Source organism: Arachis ipaensis, chromosome B5 (genome assembly GCF_059453495.1).
Source record: "Arachis ipaensis isolate K30076 ecotype BB chromosome B5, ASM5945349v1, whole genome shotgun sequence".
NCBI lineage: Eukaryota > Viridiplantae > Streptophyta > Magnoliopsida > Fabales > Fabaceae > Arachis > Arachis ipaensis.
The window spans coordinates 27,898,807-27,910,056 of NC_142440.1; the positions used below are offsets into that span (position 1 = coordinate 27,898,807).

At 35.4% G+C, this 11,250-nt stretch overlaps 1 pseudogene; it reads left to right on the top strand.

Moving 5' to 3' along the window:
• Positions 1-7,817: 7,817 nt before the first annotated feature.
• Positions 7,818-10,375, top strand: LOC148563688 (uncharacterized; annotated as a pseudogene).
• The last annotated feature ends 875 nt before the right edge of the window (positions 10,376-11,250 follow it).

The window sequence follows — 11,250 nt, forward strand, 5'->3', positions numbered from 1 at the left end:
TCAACTAATAATTGTCATATATGTTGTATTATTATAATTTTATTATTTAAGAAAAGTATGTTTAATATTAGTGTTAAGTACGATTTTGGTCCCTAAAGTATAGGCCGAAAATTTTTTTCATCCCCAATCTTTTTTTGCATACAAAATCGTCCCTAAAGTTTAGTTTAATTTTAAAACCATCATTCGGACCAAAATACCCTTCCCATTCTTCATCAAAATACCCAGTTTCTATTCTTCTTTTTTTCTTTTGCATCACCGCAACATCTCTTCTTCTTTTTCTTCTTCTTCATCACAGCACCAGCAACAACAACAATAAAATCAGAAGCACAACCAATGTAATAAAGATAAAAAATAGAATCAGAAATACAAAGCTCAGAAAATTGATTTTTTTTCTCAGATATACAAAGCTCAGAGAAATGTTGTACTGTGCATTGCAGCTTGTTTTCTCTACTGGTAAAGCACTAGAAGATAAAAAAAATCAGAACGCAAGAATCAGAAGAACAAAACACAAAGAGATCAAAGATCAAATTAGAAGCAGAAGAAATTAGAAGCAGAAGAAATAATGAACAATAAAATCAGAATCAGAACCAGAAAATCAACTCAGAAGCAGAAGAAATTAGAAACAGAAGCAGAACGAATCAAAAATAGAATCGGAACCCTAGAGAGGACCAGTGGTAAGGACTAGCGGCGAGGATACAAAGCAGCAGCAAGGAACAGAAGCGGCGGCAAGGAATAGAAGCATCGGCGGCAGTGGTGAAGCACGACATCGACGAGGTACCCCTCTTCCTCTCCCTGACCGCGCGTTTTCTCTCTCTCTCTCTCTCTCTTCACGAGCTCTTCGACGGCGGCAAGGTGTGGCGGCAAGGCTCGCGTCTCCTCTCTCCTTCACAAGACAAGGAGCAACGGCAAGTGGCAACGAGCAGCGGCGACAAGCGAGAGGAGGATGAGCAGAACGACGACGTGGCGGATTTCCTTCTCCCCTCACGTGATTCCCTTCTCCCCACCTTTCCTTCCCCCTTCTTCTTCCCTCCCCCTCCTCGCGTGATTCCCTTTTTTAGGTAGGGATAATTTGGTAATAAAACTTAAAATTTTGGTAAATATGATGATTTTAAAACTAAGTTAAACCTTAGAGACAATTTTATATGCAAAAAAAGATTGGAGACGAAAAAAATTTTCGGCTTATACCTTAGAGACCAAAAAATTTTGCGCATATTCACGGTGTTCATCCGAATTCAATCCAAAAATTGTGGATATGGATCCAATCCGCACACTAATAGGATCGGATTGCGAATTTTATGTAGGTATCCGCATATCTACGGATCCGCAAAAATAAATAAATAAATAATTAAATATTCTTTTTATGTTTTATTTCAACTAATAATTATTATATATATTGTATTACCATAATTTTATTATTAAAAAAAGTATGTTTAATATTATTTTAAGAGCAAACATGTTTAAAAGAGTAGAAAAAAGAATTTTATTGATATTTTTTTAATAAAAATAAGCTTTTCAAAATATTTTTGTGTTTTGCGGATATATCCGATCTGCAAATATGTGGATTGGATCAAGATTTTGGCCATATCCGATCCGCGTTCACCCCCTATCTGTACTCAGCCTCGGTGCTGGACTTCAAAACATATTGTTGCTTTTTGGAACTCTAGGAAATTAGGTTCTGGCGCATATAGACACAATACCCTGCTGTAGACTTCTTATCCTCTATGTCTGAAGCCCAACCAGAATTAGAATAACCTGTGACAGCTAAAACTGAGCACTTTTGCATGTGCAGTCTAACTATTCTTGTTCCTTGTAAGTATATTAGGATTCTCTTCACTTCCTTCCACTGAGGAGCCCATGGAGCTTGCATGAATTGACTCATCTTGTTCATCGAAAATGCTAACTTTGACCTTGTAACAGTAAGATATTAAAGACTACCTACAACAGACCGATACAAACTTAGATTATTGAACACCTCGCCATCTGTGGAAGTCAGTGTCAGATTTGATGTCATTGGAGTTGGAACAGCTTTGTAGTCTTGCATTGATGCCTTTAGAAGAATATCCTTGATATACTTGGTCTGTGATAGCACCATTCCTCCATCACATGTCTTTGTTACTCCTATACCAAGAAAATAGTGAAGGGAGCCCATGTCTTTAAGTACAAAAGTCTTGTTTAGCTGCTGAATAATACTACTAATTGTGTTTGATGAGGAACATGTGATGACAATGTCATCCACATACACAAGCATAAAAGTGATTGAATCTTTTGTTTTTCTCACAAAAAGACTAACATCAGACCTTGTTGGGGTGAAGCTTAAGCCTTTTAATGTTGTTGAGAGCTTAGTAAACCAGGTGTGTGTGACTTGTTTAAGACCATATAGAGAGCGGGTTAACTTGCAAACCACTTGTGAGCCACCAATTCAAAACCTCTTGGTTGAGTCATGTGAATTTCATCATGAAGATCTCTGTGTAAAAAAGCATTATTAACATCCATTTGTCTTATGTCCCAGCCTCTAGAGAGAGCCAGAGTTAGAATAATCCTTACACTTGCTGGTTTGATGACTGGACTGAAAGTCTCTTTAAAATCAATGTCTGGCCTTTAATTGAACCCTTGAGCTATCAACCTTGCCTTGTACTTGCTCACTGTGCCATGAGAATTTCATTTTACTCTAAACACCCATTTGCTTCCGACTGAAGATCTATCTTTTGGTAATTATATTAGCACCCATATTTGATTTCGCATAAATGCTGCATATTCGTCATTCATTGATTGCCTCCAATGAGGAATGGTGAGAGCTTAATTGTTAAATCTGTTGACTCACATCGGATTGTTGATTCACCTCAGCTTGAAAGACTCTAGGTTTACTAATGCACTCTTGGATCTTGTTACCATAGCATGTTTGTTTGCTGTTTACGAGGGAGGTTGTGACTGAGTATCGAAAGTTTGATGTTGATCTGCAGTTGACACGGCCTGTTCTTGAGTATCATGAGATTTGGAACTAAAAACTCTTGCCAATTCTGGTGTATGAGGCATGTGAGGCAGCTGGTTTGTGGTTTTTGGCACTAAAAGAGTAGGTTGATTATCCAAACTTGGTTAGGCTGAGCTATCCAAAGAATTCACTGGTGTAAGTACATTAGGTGGTGCAGTTGCTAACTTTTGCACTGAAATATGAGGTATTGACAAGGAAGGAACACTAGCTGATGGAGTTGAGCAAAGAACAAAACCAAAACTACTTTCTTTGTAGGGAAACACATCTTCTTGAAAATGCACATTTCTAGTAACGATGATCTTACCTCTGCTTGTGAGACACCTAAAATCTTTATACCCTAGAGTTGGTCCAAGATATACACATTGTTCTGACCGGAACTGAAACTTATGCTTGTTGTATGGCCTTGTATGAGGGTAACACAAACAACCAAACACTCTTAGCATATCAAGAGGTGGAGATTGTTGCATTAGCTTCTCATAGGGTGATTGATAATTCAATACTAGAGTAGATAACAGATTAATAAGTTGGGCTGCTGTGGTAAATACTTTCTCCCAGAATTTCATAGGCAAATGAGCTTTAGCTAATAGAGTTAACCCCATAGTTGTAATATGCTTGTATTTCTGTTCTGTGGCACCATGTTGTTAGTGCATATGCGGACAAGAAAAGCAAGGGACAATTTCTTCTATTCTCAAAAAATTAGCTAAACACTACAAGGAAACCTAATTTCAGCGGCTATATTAGGGGAGCGGTCAATTAGAACCGCCGTCGCTGCTACCCCAATTTCACATACCCGCGGTTGATAGCAACCTGCCTCTGAAAAACAAATCCGGCGGCGGCCATCGTTTTCACTCCACGGCAGTTCATGGAGTTCGCGCCATTCTATGCTTAAACCGCCTAATTTCTCTTTCGTTCGCACTTCTCGCTAGCTCCACTACCCACTATTCGCCATTACCTCAGTTCTTCATTTTTCCAAAACCTAGCTTGGCGCCCAGAACCCTAATTCCAGTGAATAAACCCTCTTCGTGCATAACGAAAATCTGCAAGGAATCATGGCTTAGCAAAAGTATATGGATTTATTCCTGTCTCTGGTAAGCTAATTGTGTTTTCCTTTGTTCTTTTTCGATTCAATTTTATACTTCTTCTAGTTAATAATCACTGATAACCCATTGTTGTTTCTCCTTCTTGTTCATCACTGTGAGAACGCACGAATTTCTCTCCTGGAAGTGCAAATTTCTGCAATTTAAGGTTACTCTGTCTCTTTCTCTACTATTAGGAATTTAGGGGTTTATTTGATATAAACTGTAAAGAGGAATTCATACTTATTACTTAATAATGTCTTGATTAAAAGACAATCTATCTTGAAACTAATAATAGGAAATTGTCTGATGAAGTAGTGCGCTTGAAGAAGTTCTTTATGTGATTTAATTTGTATGCAATCTGTGTAATTTCATTATTGGATTCATCATTGGGATCGGAGTTGCATATTTGATCATATGATCTGTTTAAATTAGTTCTCAATTGAGGTTTAAATTATGAAGTAAAATGAGCAACTAAGAGAAGAAAGGAGGGTGTGTTTGTTTATTTGTGAGCTAAGTAAAAATTCTACAGAGAACAATAATCATGACAAATAAAAAAACAAACAAAATCTGAGATACAAAACACAAGAAGAAATAGACCCAAAACTGATTGCAGGTAGAATCTTACTACAATGGAATAATAAAACTCCAAAGAAACCACCACGCATGCATATCAGAGAGGTATTTGATTTGTTTGATTAATTGATTAATTGGGTTTTGTAGGTCTTAAGCTGAAATAGTTATCCTCTCTAGTTTATATTCTTAGCAAAGGAAGCCAAATTGAGTCAAAACCAACTTTGGCACAGGTAATAATTATTAGTATTTTAAGATTTGTCTAATTTTGTTGATGATTATTGATAATTAAAGTTAAAAAATGGATTATTTAGTTTACTATGAATGCTAGCCCTGTTTTCTGATGTATTCATACTTATATAGTCAAATAGCTACTGCCAAGTGCCAATACTAAAAGTATAGATTATATTATTCCTATTCCACCACTGAACACATGCAAGTACCCAATAAAATGCTATTTACTAATTCTCCTATCAATCAAGTAAATAGCTACTACCCCTTTGTGTTTGTCTCGTCTATATTTGGTAAAACTTTGGTAAAAATTTTTGTTGTAGTGCATCAAGACAGGATCTCTTCCATTCTCAACCTTTGAGGTTCTTACAGCTCATCTCTGGAAGGTAAGTTAGTTAAGTTTATTGCGTGCTATTTATTTATCTATTTCTTTATTGATTATTATTAAAGTTTAGCTAATAATGAGTTCTTTTAATGAAACATTTTCAAATATTTAAAAAAAATATTTTGACAAAGATCTGATTAGCTGATATGAATGTTTATTTGTTTCTTGACCTCTTTTGTTTGCTACTTATTCAAGGGAAGTAAGTGTGTGCACCCACCATTATAATTGTTGAATCTAATAAACACAATGACATAAACATGATTTGGCAAGTTTTTGAAAGTATTAGCACATGCAACAATAGGCAAGGGGTCCACTGTTCATGTAACAAGTGACAATTGATATTCTTTAGTTTATCCCTTCTCTAGTTCTGTAAATTAAATCTAAAAGAAAACATGAACAATTTAAACAAACTTGGCCTTTAAGATAATAATTTATACTACCATCAAGAGTTAAAAACTTGATAAATGGTAAAGACAAGAGATTCATGTCCATGGATGAAAAATGATTGCTTCTGTTTTTTATTGATGTCATAAAGCATACATGCATCTGCTGCTGTCTTCGACTGAAACCAAAAAGGTGTTATGGAAGATTTCAGGATTTAAACTAATTGACAACTAAAACAACCCAAGAGAAGGAATTGGAACTAAGTGCAAGATAAAGAATAAGTTAACCTGATTTTTTTATTATTACTTTACATGCTTTTCTTTGATTAGAAACAGAACACATGCACACACATTTAGAGGTCCAAAAGGCTTGAATCATTATATAGTTATTCGTTAGTTTGGTGTCTCTTTATACATATATATGTGAGTCATTTAGCTTTTACAAATTTTTATAAACTAAAATAGTTCATGATTACTCAGATAAGATGGATGAAATTAGTTCTTTGCATAAACTTAAAACAGCTGATTTCCTATCCACTACTTCTCTTCCATGTTTGGTGTTGTGCACTTTCTTAATTGAAATTTTACTATATGCTTCAATAATAGATCATATGATGCAGAGACTCCATGCAGAGAACAATAAGCATTAGTCTATTGAAGCATAGACCATTCAACTTTAAATAGCGAATTTGACTAAAACAATTAGTATTATGCTAACTGCGTAGTTTAATGGAGACATCCTCATCAAAGTTGGTTGGTGATGGGGATTACCCTGTTATTTTTTTTCCGATAAACTGATTTAATTAGTAATTTTATCAAGTGTTTTTAAAGTATATATTCGTTAAATTATTTTTAATTTATTATTATATTTGTTAGGGAAAAATTAAAGATTTAGCTAGAGAATACTAGAAATAAAAGAGAAATAGTATTTTTTATTTTTAAGATTGATTCACTTATTATTTTATTAGTATTAAATTGAAGATGAGTGGTAATTAATTGAAAAACAAAGATATCAAGGGCATTTCTCGGAAGAAAGAAGTAGATCAGGAATTCAATAGTTGAAGCATGCTTTGGGCTACTTTGTGCAATAGGTTTGTGTCTATTTAAAATTCACACGTAGTGATATCATTGACATTTTTGTATACTTTTACATTAGGACTTTTCATGAATGAGAGCTCAATGAGTAAAATTACATCTTATATGGTTGACTAAGGACTCCAGACTAGTTTTGAATATAATTAGTACTTAATCAAAGGTAAATCCGAATGAGTACCTAACTTCTACACATGACAGATAGCCTGGTAATGGATCATAAAAATTAGTCAACTTGCATAAAAACTCTAGATCATAAATTAATTTATATAATCATTCATTAGTGTGCTCTCCGTGGTCTGCGATTATTTAGTTTCACTTGCTGTAAAAAACACTGGACGTGCATTTATTCTGATCATATTTCCATTCATTTGCTATAGAGATATTTATTTTGTTGTTAAGATGGTCTTGAAGTTATATTGTCTAGTTTTGAGTGCATAGCTAGCTAACTAATTATGAACTTTTTTTTGGATGGAATTGAAAGAATGGAGAATGTATAGTAAATAGTGATGATGCATTAACAGTTAAGTCTTAAGAGTAGTACCATCTCTCTCTTACTTTCTTTGTGAAACTGAAAATGCAACTGCATGTGAAACTGTTGCGTTTTATGTCTAAAATTGGTGCTAAGTAACAGAATATTTATTCCAACCCATAAGAGCAGTAAATGCATGCAATGATATCCAGTTTTTATTATTTTAAGAGAGGGGGAGGGGGCAAGGGAAAACTATGATTTGAGCTGGTTTTTGGAATTGTATTTTTGAGGTGCGTTTGGCAGGATAACAAGCCAATCTCTTGTGGTTTTTGCCAACCTACATAGCTACTATCTTTCATCCATGTTAATTCATTTTTCTGATTCTAATTCTAATTCTTATTTTATTATTTTTCTTTCTCAGTGAAGGCTGTTTTGTTTGGAAGTAACATACCTACCTATTCCATTTTACTTATTTGCTGATTCTTTTTGAAAAACAAGTAAGTAACATCTCTTTTCCTATGGTTGGTAGATTAGTATTTTAAAAAAAATATATATTTACATACTTGTTACTAAATAGTGCACATGGATTTAAACCAGAACAATACACTTTAAAGCTATGGAAGTTCTAGATAAATCGTGGATTAAGAGACCACGAAATTCTCTTGAGTATGCACAAGGTGTGTCGAGATTTATTGAGTTTGCTTTTGCACATCATTCTGCCGATGGAACAATCATATGTCCATGTAATGCATGTGCTTTTAAGAAGTGGCTAACAAGGGACGAGGTGTACGATCATTTGATTTGTACACAATTCCCAATAGGATATACATTTTGGTTTTATCATGGAGAGCGCTCGATAGGAGAAACTAGCAACGTCTCAAGTAGTATTTTTTCAGACTTACAACAAAATTGTATGGCCGATGAGCAGCATCCTATGGTCGAGGTTGATTCAATTCGAAACTTGATTAGTGAAGGTCTAGGAGTTGGTGGGAACATCAGAAATGGAACACCCGTCATAGCAAATGAAGTCATTGATGGTGGTGCTCAAAGATTGGATCCTAGTGAATCTCATGCAACTCTTGAAGCGAAAGGGTTTAGCGAGCTGCTTAAGGATGGAGAAGAGCCGTTATATGAAGGGTGTACGAGATACTCGAAGTTATCTTTTCTATTGAAGTTGTTCCATATTAAATCCCTTTGTGGTATGACCGACAAGTCCATGAAGATGATTTTAGAACTATTGAGTGACGCATTCGAATATGCAAGGATTCCAAGTTCTTTTTATGAGGCAAAAAAGATCATTTCTAAACTCAGTTTGGATTGCACGAAGATACATGCTTGCCCAAACAATTGTATGTTGTATTGGGGCGAAGATGAGAACAGGGAGACATGTAAGGTCTATAATAGGTCTAGATGGAAGACATATAAGAAAAAAGGTCCAGCTGAGGCATCGAGTATTATTGGTAACAAAAAGAAGAAGCATCCAGCAAAAGTTCTTCATTACTTTCCTTTAAAATCTCGATTGAAAAGATTGTTCTACTCGTCAAAGACTGCTGCTGATATGCGATGGCATGCTACAGCTGAGAATAAGGATAACACAATGAGACATCCAAAAGACTCTGAGGCCTGGAAAAAAGGTTTGATTTGGAGCACTCCAACTTTGCATCCGATCCACGAAATGTGCGTCTTGCATTAGCTACCGATGGCTTCAATCCACATGGAACTTTGAGTGCAAATCATAGTATTTGGCCTGTCATTCTCATTCCGTATAATACTCCTCCATGGACGTGTATGAAATCGACATCATTCATAATTTCAATGATAATTCCTGGCAAGAAAATGCCAGGAAATAACATAGATGTTTATTTGCAACCTCTAATAAAAGAGTTAAAGGAGTTATGGGTTGAGGGTTGCGATGCATATGATGCTTTAACACAAGAAGTCTTTAAGTTGCACGCAGCTTTATTGTGGACAATTAGTGACTTTCCTGGGTTAGGGACTCTTTCTGGATGGAATACATACACAGGACTTGCTTGCCCGTCTTGCAACTTCGATAATATCCCTCATCGTCTCAATCACAGCAAAAAGTATTGTTTTATGGGTCATCGTCACTTTCTGGATCAGAGACACAAGTTTAGATTAAACACCGTTCAATTTAATGGAAGAGAAGAAACAAGGCTTCCACCAAGAACATTATCTGGCAATGAAATCCTTTCACAAGTTGAGAATATTAATGTCACCTTTGGCCGAAGAAAAGAAATAGGAAGAAGTGGTAAAAGATTACGCACTGGTGGAACTGTTGAAGGAGGTGGTACTCAACAATGGAAAAAGAAGAGCATTTTTTTTGAGTTGCCATATTGGAAGTCTAATTTGCTGCGACACAATCTCGATATGATGCATATTGAGAAAAATGTATGTGACAACGTGCTATATACTTTGTTAAATGATAGTTCGAAGTCAAAAGATCACATAAATGCTCGAAGAGACCTTCAAGAAATGGGTATCAAGCCTGATCTGTGGCTAAGGGAAAATGGAAAGTGTCCTCCGGCAATTTATACTCTGAACAATTTGGGTAAGAACAGATTCTTGACAACTTTGAAAAACGTCACTGTTCCCGATGGTTATGCAAGCAACATATCAAGGTGCATTGATCTAGAGTCTCTTAAGTTGAGTGGGATGCTAAAAAGTCATGATTTTCATATACTTATGGAGCAATTATTACCGTTAGCTATGCGAACAGGGCTGCCTGATGAGGTCTCTGCAGTGCTTATTGAGATGTGTTCATTCTTTAGACAATTATGTGGTAAAGCGTTAAGTGCCCCCTGTTTGGAAAAGTTACAAGATCAAATTGTCCTCACGTTATGCCACATGGAAATGTTATTCCCTCCTTCATTCTTCACAGTTATGGTTCACTTAATGGTGCACCTTGTAGAAGAAGCTAAACTTGGAGGCCCTGTCCATTATAGATGGATGTACCCTATTGAGAGGTAAAATTATTAGCTTAGATCGTTATTTATAACTTTGTTGGATAGTATTTAATCTTCATTCCTGGATAGGTATTTAGGACACTTGAAGTCATATGTATGTAACAAAGCACAACCAGAAGGATCCATAGCGCAAGGATACTTAATGGAAGAAATTCTTACATTTTGCAGTAGAATATTAATAGCAAAGTAATTCTTCCATGAAGTAGTTGTAGAATTTTATGATTGAAGTGACTGAAGACCTTTATTATCAAAGTAACTCTTTATTTTAGGCTTTTAGCTTAGTTAAATATTAATAGCAAAATTCTTTTTCAATTCAATTTTAGTATTGCATTATTTGAATTTACTTTGATATGTAAATATAGGTGTTAAATACTGATTGTGTTGGATTTATGATTATGTAAGACTTATTAAATATATATTATATTTTGAAATACAGTGTTGATATTATTTTGGTCAATTTTTCTATTTTACTTTGAGATGTAGATTTTAATATTTGTAGTAGTTATTTTTTTTATTAGGATTGTAGCAGTAGGAAATAGTTTATATATAATTTTTTTTTATTTTTCAAAAAAAAATAAAACATGATACAGTTTTTGCGGCGGTTTTTAACCGCAGCAATTATCATGGTAGAAGTTCTTGTCAACCTTTCAGCGGCGGTTCAAAACCGCCGTGAATGTTCAACGATAACTAAAATTTCGAATTTTGCGGCGGTTTTTAAACCGCCGCCGTACACCCGCTCTGCCCTGTTCAGGCACATAGTGGTGGTTTTAAACCGCCGCTATTTTCCGATAGACTCTGGCGGCGGTTGTTCCCGCGGTTCTTCAAAACCGCCGCCGCTGCTATTCCGACGGTTGACCTGGCCGCGTTTCGCTCACCGCCGGGAGCTGATTCTAGCAGCGGTTATAACCGCCGCAACCCCCAAAATAACCGCCGCCGTTTTGCTGTTTTGTTGTAGTGAAAGTAGTATATTCTTTTGCATTGTCAGATTGAATAGACTTAATCTTTGTATTAAATTGCAGTTCTTCCATTTTCTTAAATTAAACAAAGGCTGAATGCAGATGAGAC